This window comes from Bactrocera tryoni, unplaced genomic scaffold, assembly GCF_016617805.1.
Source record: "Bactrocera tryoni isolate S06 unplaced genomic scaffold, CSIRO_BtryS06_freeze2 scaffold_7, whole genome shotgun sequence".
NCBI lineage: Eukaryota > Metazoa > Arthropoda > Insecta > Diptera > Tephritidae > Bactrocera > Bactrocera tryoni.
In genome coordinates this window covers 21594388-21616795 of record NW_024396366.1, presented here as the reverse complement: position 1 = coordinate 21616795, position 22408 = coordinate 21594388, and positions in this window count along the sequence as shown.

Below are 22408 nucleotides of genomic sequence, written 5' to 3'. Positions count from 1 at the left end.
TATGGAAATTGAATTCATCTCAGAAGGCATAAAAGTCACAAAAAATGGGAAAACAGTTCTTGAAGGTACATACATACATACATATGTATGAATCCTATGTACCTATTATTAAATTTATATTAAATCGTAAAGTCTATGCAACTGAATTAATAGTAAATAAAATTAAGAAAAAACGTTAAATTCGGTTGCACCGAAAATAATATACCCTTCACGGGTGCATTTCAATTGCAAAAGATTTCCATACCAGCACTAGATTCCGATCGCTCAGTTTGTATAGTTCGTGAAGATATATCGTCAAATGAGGAAGTTTCCCATGCAAGCATTTGACTCCGATCATTCAGTTTGTATGACACCTATATGCTATAGTTAACCGATCTGAACAATTTCTTCGGAAATAATGTTATTACCTTAAGCTGTAATCCATGTCAAATTTGAAGAAACCACCTCAAATGCGAAAGTTTTCCATACAATCCCTTGATTCATATCGTTCGGTTTGTATGACAGCTATATGCTATTGTGAGCTGATCTGAACAATTTCTTTCGATATTACATTATTTCTATAAACAATAAATCATACCAAATTTCGTGAAGATATATCGCTAAATGAGGAAATTTCCCATGCAAGTATTTCATTCCGATCATTCAGTTTGTATGGCAGCTATATGCTATAGTTAACCGATCTGAACAATTTCGGAGATTACATTGTTGCCTTAGAAAATAATCTATACCGAATTTCGTGATTATATCTTGTCACATGCAAACGTTTTCCATACCAGCACTAGATTCCGATCGTTCAGTTTGTATAGCAGCTATATGTTATAGGTCCGATACCGGCAGTTCCGACAAATGAGCAGCTTTTTGAAGAGAAATAACGCTAACAAAATTTCAGAACTATATCTTAAGAACTGAGGGACTAGTTGGTATATATACAGACAGACGGACAGAGAGACGGACCGACGCACATGGCTAAGTCGACTCAGCTCAACGAACTGATCATTTATATATATACTTTATAGGGTCTCCGACGCTTCCTTCTGGATGTTACAAACTTCGTAACAAACCTAATATACCCTGGTGAGAATTTACCAAGCAAAAAAGGACCATCTGTGCAGACTGGTATTGATCGCTACGTAAATGTAGAAAGGAAATCGAGTCCTATTAAATCAGCGGTCAATACGAAAGAAATTGCCACCAGTCACGCGAAATGGTAAAAAGCCAGAAATTCTTAATGGCAACATATTTGTCTTACTGAGTAAAGAGCCTAACTATGATGCAAAGGATTCAAAACCAGAAAATGCCACAGTCGTGAATGCCAAACCCTCTCAAATGCGCTTGTCTCGAAAATAAACAATTTAAAAGGCACAAACAATTTGCACATAGTGCCTTTGAAAAAAGGTAACATAGATGAAGCAAAAATTCAAACATACACTGAAAAATGTATGTTTCTCATGGATATTGTAAAATGCTTGTCAAGTAATTACAACAATTATCGAAGAACTCAAATGGCCTTGTTGTTGTCATAAAAGATATAGAATCTTCGGTAGACTCTAATGATGTTAAAAAAGAATTGGAAGAAGGTAGTTTTAGTATTAAATCAAAAACACCTTTAACAGGAACAAAGTCCCACAACCTATGTTCAAAATGGAATTAATGCCAAATTCTAGCTAACTTAAGAAAAATGGAACACATCCCATTAACAACCTAAAATATCTGCTCCATCGCAGAATTACCGTTGAGGAACCACCCATCAGAAATGGTCCAGTACAATGCATCCTCTTAAGTGTATGGACACACGAACTCATATTGCACCCTACGCAGTGTCTGTGTGGTGTGTTGTCAGTGGCGGATTAAGAGTATCCGAGGCCCTAAGCACAGAGCCTGTGTAGGCCTTCTATTGCTTAAATGGAAATGGAAGGTAGAAAGTATAAAATGAAAGTACATCAAAATAGAAAGTGTAGTAGGTATAATTTAAAACTTAAAACATTTTTTTCCTTGCCTTAATCAGAGCAAACTCCGAAATTACATCTTCGAAATTTATATGACGAAGTATGTCTGCCTCAATACACATTAATGCTAAAGAATTAAGCTTGTCTGGACAGATTTTTGTTCTTTGCGGGTTTTTTAATCTTTTTAGTTGTGATAAGAATCGTTCAGCAGAGCAGTTAGTAATCATATAGCTGTGAAAGATTCTAAACGCCACTTTTATATTAGGGAAAACGCACTTTAATTTATCTTTAAAAATCATTTCATATAGATCGGAATGGGTGACCTTTGTTTCTGAAAATTCATATTTTATTCGAACATATTTGTGAAAATGATTAAATTCGCCGAGGAAGTTTTCATTGAAGTCTTCTGGAAAAGATTCTAAGAGCAATTGGATATCTTTCCCATATTCTGAACATGACTTATTTAGATCCGCAAGAAATAAAAACTTCGTGGTATACATCACTTCTTCTTTGCATTTGAGCATTAAGTGTGTCAATTATTACATTGAAAGTCTCAATGCAGAATTTGTCTCTAGGATTGAAATCAAGTTCCTCTGCATTTCCATCATTTACTTGTTTCTTCCTAATTCGTCTTCGAGTTTCCTTATATTCCCTATTAGGAAACATTTTTCTTGCCTCGCCTTCAATTTTTTCAAATTGATTCTTCATTTCAACGAGATGACCCGATAAAGAATGATACAAATTGGAACACGTTTTAAGATCTAATCCTTCTTCTTGGAGTCCTTTACTGGTGTGATGAAAAACTTGTAGAATATCATTCCACAAAGTGAGCATATATATAAACTCAAAATCCTGCATTTTGTTTGAAATATTTTGTGATTCTAACCTGGTCTCACCTTTTGCTTTGTGTCCTCAGCAATTTAATCTAAAGCAACCTTAAATTTTCGGATAGGATTGTAATATTGCACTCGTAGCTACAGCGTGAGCTTCCCAACGAGTGTCCGACAGCGACTTCAGAACGCTAGCGTTGCCTATTAATTCTTTTAAAACTGCCCAACGATGAGTAGAAGCCGAAAAAAAATTTTATAACAACTGCACAATTAAAAAAAAAAAACAATCAACAGCACTACGACTAATCAAACTTAGAGTATGTGCAGCGCATGGTATAAATACAGCATATTTATTATGCTCTAAAATTTTTTGCTGCATCCCTTTCTATCGTCCTGACATATTAGCAGCATTGTCATATGATTGTCCTATGCACTTTGCAATGTCTATTTGCCATATCTTCTCCGGTATGACTTTTTAAATTTAAAAACGTCAGAAATCGTTCCACGGGCATACCATCAGACGGCTATACGTATCTCAAAATAATACTTAGTTGATCCATATGTGATAGGTCAGGTGTGGAGTCCACTGAGAGACTGAAGTACCCAACTGATTGTATTTCTTCGACAATCACTTTGAGAACTTTATCAGTCATTAAATCGATAAGTTCTTCGCATACTGTTTTCGATAAATATGATGGGTTGTCTTTCCCTTTATTTCCATATATTGCAATATGGCTTGCTAAAAATGGATCACATTGAGCCACAACTTCAAGTAAACCCAAAAAATTCCCATTATGTATAGATCCAAAAGACTCATCATGTCCCCTAAAGGCCAAACTACGTTCTGCAAGTGTTTGTATAACTGCAATAACTCCTTGCAATACATTTTGCCAATATTTTCTTTCTTCTTTCACTTGTGCCTCTAGATTTTTGGTGATCCCTAGACCTTGTCTTCGACTCAAATAAGTTAGCAAAAAGTCCTTATGAGTTGAATTATTTTCATGGTGCTCAATTGCAATTACGTTGCGCCAATCACTAAATCCGTCAGCTGCAAATTGGCTCGGCGCTGTGGCAATGAATTTGTTACCAAACAACTTGCAAAGAAAGCAATACAAAGATCCTTTTGTTTTTGAATACAGTAATCATTCCCATTTATATGTGTCACCGTTGCCTTTTTTACCGAAAAATAGCCGTGGTGTGCAAAAACGGACACTTTTACCACTAGAATATGTACGGCGCAATTCATAAAATGGGCCCTGATGGTGCTGACAATTTTCTGAACCGTGGTCAATCCAATAGCAAATTTCTTCCTCAGAAAATTTCGTCCACAGCCCAGCATCTGTCATTTTATTGGAATTTACGAGTTAAATTTTTGAAACTTCAGGAATCGTAACAATAACAGGTTCAGATTTATCGGGAACAGGAACAGCTGTTTTAATTTCGCTATTTATTTCATCGTCTGTAGTACTGTTTTTATCAATTTGTGTTCTAGCTTGACATACATTGTTATCTTTACCAGATTCTAACTGATTGGTTGGAAAAAATACTTCATTTTTGGGAGTGTATCTGTTTTCTTCTTCTTCAGCTCTGCCTGTTTGCGTTTTTGTCCGCCACTGAGATGATGGCGTTTCATTTTAATATAGATGATTAGTATCAATAATAAATATCACCTTCTGTATATGTACGTACGGTGCCCACTGGAACCTGAAATAAATTAGTTATAGTTAAAACAAGTAAGGAAGTGCTAAGTTCGGGTGTCACCGAACATTTTATACTCTCGCATGATAAAGTGATAATCGAGATTTCATTATACGTCATTTACATATTTTTCAAATACCGTATTTGTGTAAAGTTTTATTCCGCTATCATCATTGGTTCCTAATGTATATATTATACAGAGAAAGCATCAGATGGAATTCAAAATAGCGTTATATTGGAAGAAGACGTGGTTGTGAACCGATTTCACCCATATTTCGTACATGTTATCAGGGTGTTAAGAAAATATTTTATACCGAATTTCATTGAAATCGGTTTAGTAGTTCCTGAGATATGGTTTTTGATCCATAAGTGGGCGGGGCAACGCCCATTTTCAATTTAAAAAAAAGTCTGGGTGCAACTTCCTTCTGCAATTTCTTCCGTAAAATTTAGTGTTTCTGACGATTTTTGTTATTCGGTTAACGCACTTTTAGTGATTTTCAACATAACCTTTGTATGGGAGGTGGGCGAGTATATGTATATAGAATGCCTGAAGGAAACGACTCTGTAGAGTTTGGTTGACATAGCTATAGTATTTTCCGAGATATGTACAAAAAACTTAGTAGGGGGCGGGGCCACACCCACTTTTCCAAAACAGTTGCGTCCAAATATGCCCCTCCCTAATACGATCCTTTGTGCCAAATTTCACTTTAATATCTTTATTTATGGCTTAGTTATGACACTTTATAGGTTTTCGGTTTCCGCCATTTTGTGGGCGTGGCAGTAAGCCGATTTTGCCCATCTTCGAACTTAGCCTTCCTATGGAGCCAAGGAATACGCGTACCAAGTTTCATCATGATATCTCAATTTTTACTCAAGTTACAGCTTGCACGGACGGACGGACGGACAGACAGACATCCGGATTTCAACTCTACTCGTCACCCTGATCACTTTGGTATATATAACCCTATATCTGACTATTTTAGTTTTAGGACTTACAAACAACCGTTTTGTGAACAAAACTATGATACTCTTCTTAGCAAATTTGTTGCGAGAGTATAAAAAAAACACAAAGTACTAAAAGTTGTCAAAAGACAACGGTGGTGAAATGTCACAGTTAACACAAAACAAAAAAAAAAAACAAGTAAGGAAGGGCTAAGTTCGGGTATCACCGAACATTTTATACTCTCGCATGATAAAGAGATAATCGAGATTTCATTATCCGTCATTTACATATTTTTCAAATACCGTATTTGTGTAAAGTTGTATTCCGCTATCATCATTGGTTCATAATGTATATACGAAATATCAACCATATTTCGTACATGTCATCAGGGTGTTAAGAAAATATTATATACCGAATTTCATTGAAATCGGTAAAGTAGTTCCTGAGATATGGTTTTTGGTTCATAAGTGGGTGACGCCACACCCACTTTCAATTTTTAAAAAAAGCCTAGGCGCAGCTTCCTTCTGCCATTTCTTTTGTAAAATTTAGTGTTTCTGACGTTTTTTGTTAGTCGGTTAACGCGCTTTTAGTGATTTTCAACATAACCTTTGTGTGGGAGGTGGGCGTGGTTATTATCCGATTTCTTCCATTTTTGAACTGTATATGGAAACGACTCTATAAAGTTTGGTTGACATAGCTGTAGTAGTTTCCGAGATATGTACAAAAAACTTAGTAGGGGGCGGGGCCACGCCCACTTTTCCAAAAAAAAATACTTCCAAATATGCCCCTCCCTAATGTGATCCTTTGTGCCAAATTTCACTTTAATATCTTTATTTATTGCTTAGTTATGACACTTTATAGGTTTTCGGTTTTCGCCATTTTGTGGGCGTGGCAGTGGGCCGATTTTGCCCATCTTCTTATGGAGCCAAGAAATACGTGTACCAAGTTTCATCATGATATCTCAATTTTTACTCAAGTTACAGCTTACACGGACGGACGGACAGACAGACATCCGGATTTCAACTCTCCTCGTCACCCTGATGACTTTGGTATATATAGCCCTATATCTGACTCTTTTAGTTTAAGGACTTACAAACAACCGTTAAGTGAACAAAACTATATTACTCTCCTTAGCAACTTTGTTGCGAGAGTATAAAAATGACAGAGACATAAAATTATACACTTGAGATGGCAAAAATTGGTCCAGGCGAAAACAGATAAATCGGGACGATACTACTCCTATTCCCTTAAGAGAAAAAGAAATGTGGTGTCGTGGGACACCAGGTAGGAACGAAGTTCCTTCGGATAATGTAGAATCGATACAATTTGCAAAAAAATTGTGCTTAATTTTATGTAGGTTTTCCTGATTTTTCTCTCAAATTTCGCTGATTAGTTTTTATTTAAGTACAGATAAGTATTAAGAAAATTTAGTATTTAAGAAATAATGAATTACGCAAAATAAAAATATAATTCAAATTATATCTAACTAAAACACTAAAATAACAAAAAATATTTCTCTTTATTTTTGTTTGACACCATAAAATTACATAGGAACAAGTAAGGAAGGGCTAAGTTCGGGTGTCACCGAACATTTTATACTCTCGCATGGTAAAGTGATAATCGAGATTTCATTATTCGTCATTTAAATATTTTTCAAATACCGTATTTTTGTAAAGTTTTATTCCGCTATCATCATTGGTTCTTAATGTTTATACTCGTATTATACAGAGAAGGCATCAGATGGAATTCAAAATAGCTTTATATTAGAAGAAGACGTGGTTGTGAACCGATTTCACCCATATTTCGTACATGTCATCAGGGTGTTAAGAAAACATTATATACCGAATTTCATTGAAATCGGTCTAGTAGCTCCTGAGATATGGTTCTTGGTCCATAAGCGGGCGGCGCCACGCCCATTTTCAATTTTTAAAAAAGCCTGGGTGCAGCTTCCTTCTGACACTTCTTCCGTAAAATTTAGTGTTCCTGACGTTTTTTGTTAGTCGGTTAACGCACTTTTAGTGATTTTGAACATAACCTTTGTATGGGAGGTGGGCGTGGTTATTATCCGATTTCTTCCATTTTTGAACTGTATATGGAAATGCTTGAAGAAAACGACTGTGTAGAGTTTGGTTAACATAGCTATAGTAGTTTCCGAGATATGTACAAAAAACTTAGTAGGGGGCGGGGCCACGCCCACTTTTCCAAAAAAATTACGTCCACATATGCCCCTCCCTAATGCGATCCTTTGTGCCAAATTTCATTTTAATATCTTTATTTATTCCTTAGTTATGACACTTTATAGGTTTTCGGTTTCCGCCATTTTGTGGGCGTGGCAGTGGGCCGATTTTGCCCATCTTCGAACTTAACCTTCTTATGGAGCCAAGGAATACGTGTACCAAGTTTCATCATGATATCTCAATTTTTACTCAAGTTACAGCTTGCACGGACGGACGGACAGACGGACTGACAGACGGACGGACGGACAGACAGACATCCGGATTTCGACTCTACTCGTCACCCTGATCACTTTGGTATATATAACCCTATATCTGACTCTTTTAGTCTTAGGACTTACAAACAACCGTTATGTGAACAAAACTATAATACTCTCCTTAGCAACATTGTTGCGAGAGTATAAAAATACTAAAAGTGATCAAGAGACAACGGTGGTGGTGACATACATACATAGTTTAAACGAGACCCTTTGGTGGCAACATTTTGAAAAAAAACATATATATACATATATGTATGTACATATGTATATGTACATACATAACTACATTACGTGTGCATAAGTGCTGTAACAAAACTAAACGAAGTGGGGTGGCAAAAGTGCAGTGATCGAATAACATATACATACAATGCACATATGTATGTAAAGAGTTAGTGGTTTCAAATCTAACCCGCAAGCGAAAAAAAAAACGAAAACCCAAAAAAGTGTGGTGACAAAAAGTGCAGTGAAGAGAGAGAAAGCAGAGTAAAAGACTAATTACACCTGCGATATACATACATACATATAAAGTTTACATATAAAGTTAATTTGAGTCTAGTCGCTCAACTCTGCCTTTCCATATATTGCTCGAATAGCAATAAAGGCAAGCAGCAATAACGCAGCTGCAGTTTCGCGAGTGAACAAAAAAAAAAAAACAAAAATTAAAACAAGTGAAGTGAGCGACATCAAAATTGGAGCAAGTGAAGTGAGCGAGAAAGCCAAGCAGCAAAGGCAAAGCACACCGGCAAAGCAGCATAGAGCAGCAAAGGCAAAGCAGCGCAGCAGCCATTCCAGAAGGACAGCAACACAGAATAGTGTAGTGGGGAATTCGAAAATAACCCCGTGAACAAAAGTGAAAGTAAAGTGGTTGTGAATTTTTATCTGTATTTGTATTTGGATTTTAATAAAGCAAATAAGCACAAAGCAATTTTGTTTGTGTACATATTCGAAGACATTGGGCCGATTACCCAGCAAGCACATTCTAATTAAATTCGAAAAAATACTTTGCGAAAATAGTTTTAAATTTATTAATTTTTTTGTGCCTTCGAATATTCACGCTTCACTAAGAAACAACGCACTACTAATTTGTAGTTTTCCCGTGATTGGTTCTATAACTTTTGAACTTTTGCAACATATTTGCAAATATTTTTTAAATTTTAATTTCAAGTTTTAGATCCGATTTTGTGCAACATTTTTGCAGTTCCGGTTCAATTTTCGAAAACAATGGAATCCATCAGAGCCTTTACCACAGCTGCAGACGCTCTACTGGAGTTTGAGGAGTCTTTTACTCCAACAGCAAACAACCAAAGTGCCTACTCTCTGGAAGTACAACAAACTGAACTGAAATCTCTGTGGGCAGAGGTAAAGTCAGAATACAAGTTGTGTTTGCCAAAGGTGGATCCTTCTGACACAAGCTCAATTGACGACTTTAAGCTTAAATATTCAAGCTGTTACCTCGCGTTTGTGTGTTGCGCGGCCTTGATGGGCGAACACATGCACAACCTCACGGCGTTCAACCAAAACCCAACTTCAAATTCAACGGTGATTCAACCTGAACGGTTACAACAAACGGTAGAACCCGTGAGGTATACCATCAACTTACCGCCATGTGATACCGAAATATTTCATGGCGATGTTTTCCAATGGCCCTCATTTAGGGATTTATTTGCCGCCATTTATGGGAATAACCCAAGGCCATCTCCGGTAGAAAAATTATTCCATTTGAATCAAAAAACGCGAGGTGAGGTAAAAGCTATCGTTTCCAAAGCGCCACTGACGAATGACGGATTCGCATTGGCTTGGAATAATTTGTTGTAGATATGAAAACAAGCAAATGCTTGTCAACACACAATTAAATTTATTATTCAAGCTCCCGCACATTTCAACAGAATCTGAGACCGAACTCAGAAATTTACAGCGGGAGATAAATAGCTGAATTTCAGCTTTACAAATACATAGCATCAATGTAGATAGCTGGGATGCCATATTTACGTATTTGTGTTCTATCCGAACACTAGATTCCAAATTGGGTTGAGTTAGACAAATTTCTAACCAAACGGGTTAAAACGCTTGAGAGAGTATCAAACCTCAAAGGCGATTTGGGTACTAAACTCAAGATTAAGTCGGCTGATGATGAAGGTCGGATACCAACCTTGCAGTCAAGGATTCGATCCAAACCCATCAATTCCCATCACGCTAAGACAAACAATATTAAATGTAAACTGTGCTCATCTCAATCACACATTTTGAAAACTTGTCAGAAAACTCCATGTCTGCTTAGATTGTTTATCGGACTCACATGAAGTCAAACATTATAAAAGTCTGTTTAATTGTAATAGATGTAAACAGAGACATCACTCTATGATTCACCGGGATCAGAGTGGGGATATAGCTCAGATATCCGACAGCACAGACAGTACTGAGATTTCTACTAAATCTCATGTGTCCTCTATTAAGGCCAATGTTTCAAATGTGCCTAACAGTCGAAGCATGCTCTTAGGTACAGCCATGGTGACCATATGTCACAACGAGAGCATCTTCACTGTCAGAGCCCTGATTGATTCGGGATCTGAAGCCACCTTCGTAAGCAATAGTTTACAAAAACGCTTACATCTGGCAAGAAAAAGGGTCAGCACCCGAGTTTCAGGACTGAATAATACCATGTCAGGACGAGTTCAATCGGTATGCTCGATCACAATTGGCTCGCCCCGTAACAAAAGCTTAAGACTAGAAGCGGAGGCATTGGTACTGCCAAAATTGACTGGACTGCTTCCATCCGGATCAATAAACCCTTCAATTGTCAAAAGGTTACCCAATATCCCCTTAGCGGATAATAATTTTTATACGAGTCAAAAGGTTGACTTGTTGATAGGAGCAGATCTTTACACGAAAATTATACTAAATGGGGTAAAATCGAAAATTTTCGGATCCATCGCTGCACAACGCACGGTGTTCGGATGGATTTTAACAGGTTCCGTTCCTTCCGAAGAAACAAACATAAATGGTAAAGGCGACAGACAAAATTCAGCAATAACTAAACAACAATCACAAAACCATATTTGTAGTAAAAATAATACCAATTTTATATCTATACAGCAGCATCAACAGCAAACACAGCAACAACAGGATCATGCCAGCAATGTTGGCAAAACAAATGATGTGCCTGGCTCATCGAATCACACCGATACACATGGTGGCGCATTTCGAGCACCCGGCGTTGGTATGCAATCGCACAACGGTGACCAGGTATCTGGCAGTAGTTCCACACAACAACACAATCCGATGCCACACCTGCGGGCATTCCACGGCGGCCTGCACTCGCAGGCCGCCAACAACATGCCGCCAACAACATGCTGCAGCCGAAATGAAACGAGAATCCTCAAAAGCAAACAGACGGAAGAATCGTGATCCCAACAAGCTCTTCTTGCTCTCACTCTACGAGGAGATCAAACGTGTATCCGAAGAGATTCGACTCAATGTCAAGGGCGAACTCATACAGGTGCTCAAAACCACCGGTGAAACAAGAGGAATCCCAATCAATAACACATGCATAATCCTCAGCGTCGTCAACGAGCAAACAAAGTACGACCACCACAAATGTCAAGATACAATTGTCACAGCATGCACAAATAACGCACAGCATGTATCAGCTGCAAAGAAATACGAGAAGATGAAAAGGAATCATCGCCACAATCTAAAGTCGAACGCGTGTCGACTTCAGTCGTAGCGCTACACGCACAACAATAGAAATGGAAGAGAAATCATTGACAATCGGCACGACAAATTCGGACCTTTCTCAATCGTGTCAATCGACGCCATCAGTCACGCAAAGCTCTGACCATCGAAGCCTCTCCCGCATACCACACGCCCAAGATCGAGCCAGACTCGAGTCGTCTCGCCGACTTCGGCGTGCTGGTAACTTCCTTTCAGATTGGCGGCATGGCAACGACCGACTGAGACTCGATTCGTCTCATCGACATTGTCCGGACCGAGCGGAACACCATTCGTTCCGCCGGCCACCCCATCCGAAGCGAAGGCGTGGACGAGACGTTTGTCGTCAAGCAGATGCACGCAACACTACCTTGGCAGCAAAGAATTGCGCTGTCACCAACCGCTTTAATAAGAGTTCGAACTGCAACCAGGTTCATAACGCCGACGCCAATATAGAGACCTTATAAGACCATTTCAACAGGGCAGCGCCAGTCGATGTAATTTTGGGAGTGGACGTTTACTACCGGCTCATGTTGCCAGAGTTAGAACCAGCGGCAGTGGGACAACTCTTCATCCAAAATACGACACTGGGATATATAATATCCGGTGTCGTATAATATCGGCACAATAAAGTGCACTGGCTGCCAACGCCTCTCACATTCACCACCTACCCAGGATCGAGTAAGACTCGAGTCGTCCCGCCGACCTCGGAAGGTGGTGACTTCTATGCAAATTGGCGGCATGGCAATGACCGACTGAGCTTCGATTCATCTCAGCGGCATTTCCCGGACCGAACCAGACTCGATGCGTCTCGTCGGCCACCCCATCTGCAGAGAAGACGTGGAAGAGGAAGTGCAGGACCCAGTTAGTTAAGTTAGTTTTAAGCAATTTATTGTAAACTGCATTTGCAGTAATACTGCAAGGCGGGGAGAATGTTGACGCTGCCCCCGCTCAATTTCTTTGCCACGTCTGTATCGACATAGCAATCTTTTCTTTTCCTCCTTTTCGAAGTTTTTTCGGAGTTTAATTCGCGCGCAACTAAACTCTAACAAAAAAGTTGCGCACGCTCTCTCCTTTTGCGACCGCTCAGCTATACAGAAGTGGTAAGTGTTGTTCCAATTTGTTCTAATTAAATATATTTGTTATAGAAACTTTTTGGTTTTTATTTAATATTTGTGGAATCATTTGCGCCGACCGTTTCCACACGGCCAACCACATCTTTGGAACGAACGAGCACCGTGCTCCACCACCCGAATTATCAGGTAGTTATCGCGAACTCTTTTAAGTTAATAAGAGTTTTAAAATGAAATAAATAATTAATCACTTAAATTTGATTGAATTATTATTTTTTTTTTAAATGACCGGAAATTATTTTAAGTATTTTATGTTTCTGTGTATATTTCTTTTATATATGCTTTAGGTCCAAATGTCTTATAGGGTATACCTATAGGTGGATACTTTATTTATTATGTATGGTATTGCGGGAAATATGCCAATGTGGACTTTGAATATATATTATACGCAATCCTGCTTGGTTTTGTTAGACGAAAACCAAGGGGTATCGCGGAATATATGCCAATGCGGACTTTGAAGTAGTGAGCGTATCTACATATGCGACAATACTTGTGTACAAATTTAGTATTTTATAAAAATCCTTTTTGTTATATTTATTGTTATATGATTTGTACCCAGTATCCATTGGGTATTTGTTCCAGTATATATTAAATATATTAGTATGCGCCCGTATGTGCATATATATATACGCGTGTATATATATATGTATATATGTTTGTACGAAAAACCCCGAAAAGAGAATTAACCGACCGCAGGTAATTTTCTCAAGTTCACTCGTTTTTATACTCTCGCAAGAAAGTTGCTAGGAGAGTATTATAGTTTTGTTCACAGAACGGTTGTTTGTAAGTCCTAAAACTAAAAGAGTCATGTATAGGGTTATATATACCAAAGTGATCAGGGTGACGAATAGAGTTGAAATCCGGATGTCTGTCTGTCCGTCCGTCCGTCCGATTCCGATTCTACTCGAACATCGAGTTTTCTCGTAAAATGATCGATTTTTCAGAATCGATCTTCAGTAGTCGAAGTCGATTAAGAATCGATTCTTGACATTCGAAAAATCGATTGTTTTACGAGAAAACTTGATTCTCGAGTAGAATCCGAATCGAGTTTACTATCCCTACTGGCAGCCATCGCGTGCACTTATAATAACCTCCGCAGAATAACCACCACAAAAGAAACGATCTTTTTTCGTGTAATTTATATGGAAAACAGAAAATTTGAAAGAGGCACCTCTTAGTATTAATATTAAGAGCTCATCCTTTGAGTGACTTGTTTTTTACACATTTCGAAAGTTCTGAGCCCGTTTTTCAGTTGAAAAAAAGGTTGCTTCAAAATGGCACACCCTAATGTGTATGTATAGTATATGCGGCGCAATAGGAAAATATATATATAGAACAAGTAAGGAAGGGCTAAGTTCGGGTGTCACCGAACATTTTATACTCTCGCATGATAAAGTGATAATCGAGATTTCATTATCAGTCATTTACATATTTTTCAAATACCGTATTTGTGTAAAGTTTTATTCCGCTATCATCATTGGTTCCTAATGTACATATGTATATATTATACAGAGAAGGCATCAGATGGAATTCAAAATAGCGTTATATTGGAAGAAGGCGTGGTTGTGAACCGATTTCACCCATATTTCGTACATGTTATCAGGGTGTTAAGAAAATATTATACACCGAATTTCATTGAAATCGGTTTATTAATTCCTTAGATATGGTTTTTGGTCCATAAGTGGGCGACGCAACGCCCATTTTCAATTAAAAAAAAACAGTCTGGGTGCAGCTTCCTTCTGCTATTTCTTCCGTAAAATTCAATGTTTCTGACGTTTTTTGTTAGTCGGTAAACGCACCTTTAGTGATTTTCAACATAACCTTTGTATGGGAGGTGGGCGCGGTTATTTTCCGATTTCTTCCATTTTTGAACTGTATATGAAAATGCCTGAAGGAAAAGACTCTATAGAGTTTGGTTGACATAGCTATAGTAGTTTCCGAGATATCTACAAAAAAATTAGTAGGGGGTGGGGCCACGCCCACTTTTCTAAAAAAATTACGTCCAAATATGCCCCTCCCTAATGCGATGATTTGTGCCAAATTTCACTTTAATATCTTTATTTATGGCTTAGTATGACACTTTATAGATTTTCGGTTTTCGCCATTTTGTGGGCGTAAGTGGGCCGATTTTGCCCACCTTCGAACTTACCCTTCTTATGGAGCCAAGAAATACGTGTACCAAGTTTCATCATGATATCTCAATTTTTACTAAAGTTACAGCTTGCACGGGCAGACGGACGGACGGACGGACAGACAGACATCCGGATTTCAACTCTATTCGTCACCCTGATCACTTTGGTATATAGATATAACCCTATATATGACTCTTTTAGTTTTAGGACTTGCAAGCAGCCGTTCTGTGAACCAAACTATAATACTCTCCTAGCAACTTTGTTGCGAGAGTATAAAAACGAGTGAACTTGAGAAAATTACTTGCGGTCGGTTAATTCTCTTTTCGAGGTTTTTCGTACAAACATATATACATATATATATATATATACACGCGTATATATATGCACATACGGGCGCATACAAATATATTTAATATATACTGGAACAAATACCCAATGGATATGGTACAAATTATATAACAATAAATATAACAAAAAGGATTTTTATAAAATACTAAATTTGTACATAAGTATTGTCGCATATGTAGATACGCTCACTACTTCAAAGTCCACATTGGCATATAAGTTAATACAACAAATATTTATTTCAACAATATTCATTGCTACAATGTAATTGTTAAAGTTCAATAACTTAAAAGTTGACACAACAAATATTTATTTCAACATAACAACAATCATTGCAACAATGTTGTTGTTAAAGTTGAATAACACAAACAAACATCCGCTGCAACTCCCAAAAGTGATCGACATTATTGCTGATCAATAAATAATAATATCAACAACAATAATCAACTTCAATTCTGTTGACCATTCAACATCCGTTAAACTCTGCCGACGCCGCTGCCGTTGAACCACAGCTAGCTTAGGGTATTTTTAAGATTCTATGTATCAGTTTCTTTTAGAAATTCAATAAAGAAGAACTTAACTGGCGCCCGAGCAGGGACCAACGAGGATAAAAACTTAAAAGTAGACCTTGTTGGACAACATCGGTGGACTACAAGTTTTGTAAGGCAAGCCCGCAGGACACCTTCTATTCAAGAGTACGTTGCAGGATCCCTAGTAGGGACAAGAAAACCAAACGGGAGAGATCCGGACTACCAGGAAGGGCAGCCACACCAAAAAAAAAAAAAAATAGCACTGTAAGTTAGATTTAAGTAAAAATTAAGTGTGAAAATTTAACATTTTTAAAAATCTTATTATTATATTAAATCAGAAATTAAAATTTTAAAGTGAATATTATCTGAAAATTTTGAAATTCTCTATAAAAATTAAAGTATATAATTAAGTAAAGTGGAAGATATTGAAAAATTATAAAGTGAATATTATGTGGAAATTTTTAAAGTCTATAATTAAGCAAAGTGGAAATTATTAAAAAAAAAATATCTAATTGGAATTTGGAAGCAATTCAAATTATAAATAACATATTTCTAAAAAAGGCGTAAAGCGATAATAAAATAATTACTCCTACTTTTGCAAACAATTAACTTACGAAGTTTTGTACGCAAAAGTAGTATAATTTAACCCAATTCTGCGATTCCTACCCAAAGGACCCTCCAGGATAAAAGGGTAAAACCAGCTACTGGTTTTCAAAAACAATAATAATAAATTAAAATAATGATATTGATTGATTAAGGCGAATCAAGAAAAACTTATGGTAGTAAAATACTCCAATTAAGTTAATAATACAAAATTTAATTTTGATAAAACGGATGGCTAATCCAAATAATTTAGTTAGACCCCCATTAATTGATATTGAAGAAAATCCCCACCAACGACAAAGACAGTTACAAAGACAAGCGACATTTCAAAACAACAGAAATATGACCCAACCTAGCGACTTAACAAATGCCATTCGGCAAGTGTTATATGAACAATTACCGATTTTATTACAACAAACTCAAAATCAAACATTTGATTTTACCAATGTAGAGTGCCAAGGAATTGACCAAGAGCACTTAGGTAATTTAGGAGAACTAGACAAAGTGCCAGACATAGTAAAAAGTTTAAGAGAATTTTCCGGTGACCCAGCCGAGTTTGAATTCCATGGAAAAAAGTGTAGACAGAATTTTAAGAACTAACGAACACACAGTTGGTACGCCAAAATACTTTGGCATTTTGCATACCATTCGCAATAAAAAATAACTGGTAACGCAGACACTATGTTAAAATCGTACAACGTACCTTTAAATTGGAGTGCCATCTCCAAATGCCTTACGCTACACTACGCAGACAAAAGGGACTTGAGTACATTAGAGTACCAAATGACCACCATAGCACAAGGTGCTAACCAATCTGTTGAAGAATTCTATCAAGCCGTCTATAAACATTTATCGTTGATCCTTAATAAGATAGGCTGTATGGAACTAGGCAGGGAATCAGAACAATTAATGACCAAGTTGTACAGGGATAAGGCTCTTGATACCTTTATTCGCGGATTACGTGAAGACCTTTCACGTCTTCTCGCCATGAAGGAGCCTGCTGATTTACCAACTGCATTGCATTTATGTTTGAAGTTAGAAAATCAAGCATACCGTACCAATCATGCGTCATATAGAGGACAACAAAACATATTTAGAAATCAACCCAATAGACCAATATTGGTACCACGTCAGGTTCCGACTCCTCACTTTTCATATTTTCAAGCTAGACCACTTCTACCACCTAGAATTAGCACATTGCAAAACCCAACTATGAATCCCAGACAGTCTAATAATTTTTTTGAACAACCACAACAAAGGCCATATTTTAATAATGTAAGTAACCAATTCGCACAGAACCACAACGTACAACGACCATTATACCAACCATCTCGTCCTATGGGTGCCAAACCACAACCACGACCTGAACCGATGGACATTGACAGAAGTATCCAAACTAAGCAGATTAACTACATGAACCGACCACAATTTGATTTAGGTAAAAGACCACCCATGCCCACTGCCAAGATACCTAAACGACAAAGGAATTTTAATATTCAGACAGACACTTACCAAGAAACAGGTACAGAAGAATCAGTACCAACTATGGCTAATTATCAGCAAACTATCTCAGAACAAGAAGAACAGAGAAATTTCGATGAAACACTAAGTAACTATACCGAAGTTATTGAAAATTGTGACCAAGAAGAGCAATCCGATTCTACTTATCTGAATTTTTTAGACATTGACGATATTATTGTCCTTAGCGAAGATGAAGAAACTCATTCAGAACAAGAAGAACAGACAAATTACGATGAAACACTTAGCCACTATACCGAAGTTATTGAAAATAGTGACCAAGAGCAGCAATCCGATTCTACTTATCTTAATTTTTTAGACATTGACGATATTATTGTCTTTAGCAAAGATGAAGAAACTCCTTACAAAAATAAAGGTTATCTTTATGGTGGTTCCAAAGTAAAAATTTATACAGATCACGAACCACTTACACACGATTGTAATTTGAAAGGAAGAATAGCGATTAAAAGATGGAAGTCTTACCTGGATGAGTAAAATAAGGAATTATTCTATAAACCGGGAAAAGAAAATATTGTAGCCGATGCATTGTCTCGAGTACCAAAACAATATGAAATTAATTCAATAACAGAAACCCAACACAGTGCTCAAAGCGCTTCTCATAATCTTATCCCCAGCATTGAGGTGCCGATAAACGCTTTTAAAAACCAAATTTTTATTTTCAAAGAACATCCTCCTGACTACAAGTTTACCATTCCATTCCCTACATTCCATAGGCACACTGTTTTTCAACCAACATATTCTGATGACGATCTAATGAAAATATTGAGTAAGTACTTAAACCCTTCAGTAATAAATGGAATCTACACGACAGAAGACATAATGGGACAGATTTAAAGAATGTATCCAGAAAATTTCAGGTCCTTTAAAATCAGATTTACTCACATGAAGGTAGAAGACATAACAATAGAAACAGACTCTGAGGAATACGATAGAAGCAGACAGAATAACATAGAAAAACTAAAACAAAAAAAGGCAACTGACCTAAAAAACCATAACAAGGACCGCAAAGAAATTAAAACTTACACACCAGGACAGAGAATATTCGGTAAACAAAATAGCAGATTAGGATCTAAACTTTCACCACGACATAAAAAGGAAATTGTAAAAGAAAACAAACACACAACAATTATTACAGAAAAAGGTAGAGTTGTTCACAAAAGTAACATCAAACATGTTTAGTTAGTAATCTGAAGGTGAATAGAGCTCAGATTTCTAACTTGTAAAAAAAAAATAAAATAAAAAAAAAATTATATCTATTATATCTAACCTTTTATAATTCACTGTTCCAGGATAATTTTACTCTTATTTTGGTTGCCAATGGCAAAGGCAAATCTCGACATTACGAACTATACGGACGCACATAATATTTCCATCTATAAAGGAATAGGGAAGTTACAAACGTCATCCATAAAATTAATCCACTTAATAGATCTTCAGCAAATAGAAATCGAACTTCTAAAAATTCGTGATCATACCAAAGATCTTAAAACAAGTTATTTCTTCCATACTCTAACTCACAAAATAGCACAATCACTCACTGCATTAAATACACTAACTTTGCAAGATCGAGGAACTAGATCAATAAATTGGATTGGATCAGCCTGGAAATATGTTGCAGGAAGTCCAGATCATGATGATCTATTAATAATACAAAATAATATTATATTACATTATAAATAAACAACTACAGAATAGAATTAATGATTTAACTGCAATTTCAAATATGTTAAAAAATACAATCAAGAAAGACAATTTGTTTAATAATGAAATAGCAATAAGTTTCCAAAATCAAGTAAGACTAATAAAAGAAGAAATAATAAATGTCAAATATGCAACTCAATGGGCAAAACAAAATGTAATAAATACTTTACTTTTAAACGAAATAGAATTACAAGAAGTCCACAAAATATTTCAAAAAAATAATATAACAACTCTATCAGTCGAAGAAATGTTAGAATTCGCTGAAGTATCAGTCTTACATAATAAAACAGCTATAGTTTACATTGTAAAAATTCCAGAATTAGAAGCAACCAACTATCAAAATCTACTAATAAAACATGTAAACAATAAACTAATAGTTCATTTAGAAACAGATGAAATATTTTTGTCCGAAAATTCTATGCTAAAAGTACCAAAAAACTGTAAAATATCCAACAATATAAAAATTTGTAAAAAAGATACAACCATTAACTTAAGAGAATCAAAATGTATTTCTAAATAAGTTGAGGGCAAAGAATCGCTGTGTGATTTCAGTAATGCAGACCATATCCCGAAAATCGAAGAGATTGACAACAGCCTAATCCTACTTAACAACTTTAACGGCAGTCTAATACAAAATAATATAACCCATCATCTGAAAGGAACATATCTCGTACATTATTGGAATGAGAACATAGTCATAAATAATAAAGAATTCAGCAACAAGGAGTAAACTATATTGAAACCCGGAGCACCACTCATCCAAATGACCCCAATAGAATTGGAGCGTTTTCAAATACTATCATTGGAATCCCTACACGCACTCAACATCAAAAATAGGAAACAATTAGACCAAATAAATACAGATTCCTCTTCGAACCGTATAGCTATAATTTTTCTATCGGTCATTATTATAGCAATAGTTGTAATACAAAAATTTTGTATAAAGCCAAAGGAAAACCTAATCCTACAAATTGGAAAAGTTCCGGCACCAATCATGAATGCAACAAACAATTTTACTAGATCTGTACAACCACAATTCAATAATACATATATGTACCATACTTTTAAAGCTACTTGAGGACAAGTAGGAATTTGAGGAGTGAGAGTTAATACAACAAATATTTATTTCAACAACATTCATTGCAACAATGTAGTTGTTAAAGTTCAATAACTTACAAGTTGACACAACAAATATTTATTTCAACATAACAACATTCATTGCAACAATGTTCTTGTTAGAGTTGAATAACATAAACAAACATCCGCTGCAACTCCCAGAATTGATCGACATTAATGCTCATCAATAAATAATAATATCAACAACAATAATCAACATATAATTCTGCTGACCATTCAACATCCGCTAAACTCTGCCCTTAAGAACGCCGACGCCGCTGCCGTTGAACCACAGCTAGCTTAGAGTATTTTTAAGATTCTATGTTCAGTTTTATTTTAAACTCACAATAAAGAAGAACTTAACTTATATTCCGCGATACCCCTTGGTTTTCGTCTAACAAAACCAAGCAGGATTGCGTATAATATATATTCAAAGTCCACATTGGCATATTTCCTGCAATACCCTTTGATTTTTGATGTACAAAAACAAGCAGGATTGTGTAAAAAACAAAAGCGTAATACATATGTACATACATGCATATGTACAAAGTGCAGTGATCTCTAATACGAGCACTCATTAGCACATAATAAATAAAGTATCCACCTATAGGTATACCCTATAAGACATTTGGACCTAAAGCATATATAAAAGAAATATACACAGAAACATAAAATACTTAAAATAATTTCCGGTCATTTAAAAAAAAAAATAATAATTCAATCAAATTTAAGTGATTAATTATTTATTTCATTTTAAAACTCTTATTAACTTAAAAGAGTTCGCGATTACTACCTGATAATTCGGGTGGTGGAGCACGGTGCTCGTTCGTTCCAAAGATGTGGTTGGCCGTGTGGAAACGGTCGGCGCAAATGATTCCACAAATATTAAATAAAAACCAAAAAGTTTCTATAACAAATATATTTAATTAGAACAAATTGGAACAACACTTACCACTTCTGTATAGCTGAGCGGTCGCAAAAGGAGAGAGCGTGCGCAACTTTTTTACTGTTAGAGTTTAGTTGCGCGCGAATTAAACTCCGAAAAAACTTCGAAAAGGAGGAAAAAGAAAAGATTGCTATGTCGATACAGACGTGGCAAAGAAATTGAGCGGGGGCAGCGTCAACATTCTCCCCGCCTTGCAGTATTACTGCAAATGCAGTTTACAATAAATTGCTTAAAACTAACTTAACTAACTGGGTCCTGCACTTCCTCTTGCACGTCTTCTCTGCAGATGGGGTGGCCGACGAGACGAATCGAGTCTGGTTCGGTCCGGGAAATGCCGCTGAGATGAATCGAAGCTCAGTCGGTCATTGCCATGCCGCCAATTTGCATAGAAGTCACCACCTTCCGAGGTCAGCGGGACGACTCGAGTCTTACTCGATCCTGGGTAGGTGGTGAATATGAGAGGCGTTGGCAGCTAGTGCACTTTATTGTGCCGATATTATACGACACCGGATATTATATATCCCAGTGTCGTATTTTGGGTGAAGAGTTGTCCCACTGCCGCTGGTTGTAACTCTGGTAACATGAGCCGGTAGTAAACGTCCATTCCCAAAATTACATCGACTGGCGCTGCCCTGTTGAAATGGTCTTATAAGGTCTCTATATTGGCGTCGGCGTTATGAACCTGGTTGCAGTCCGAACTCTTATTAAAGCGGTTGGTGACAGCGCAATTCTTTGCTGACAAGG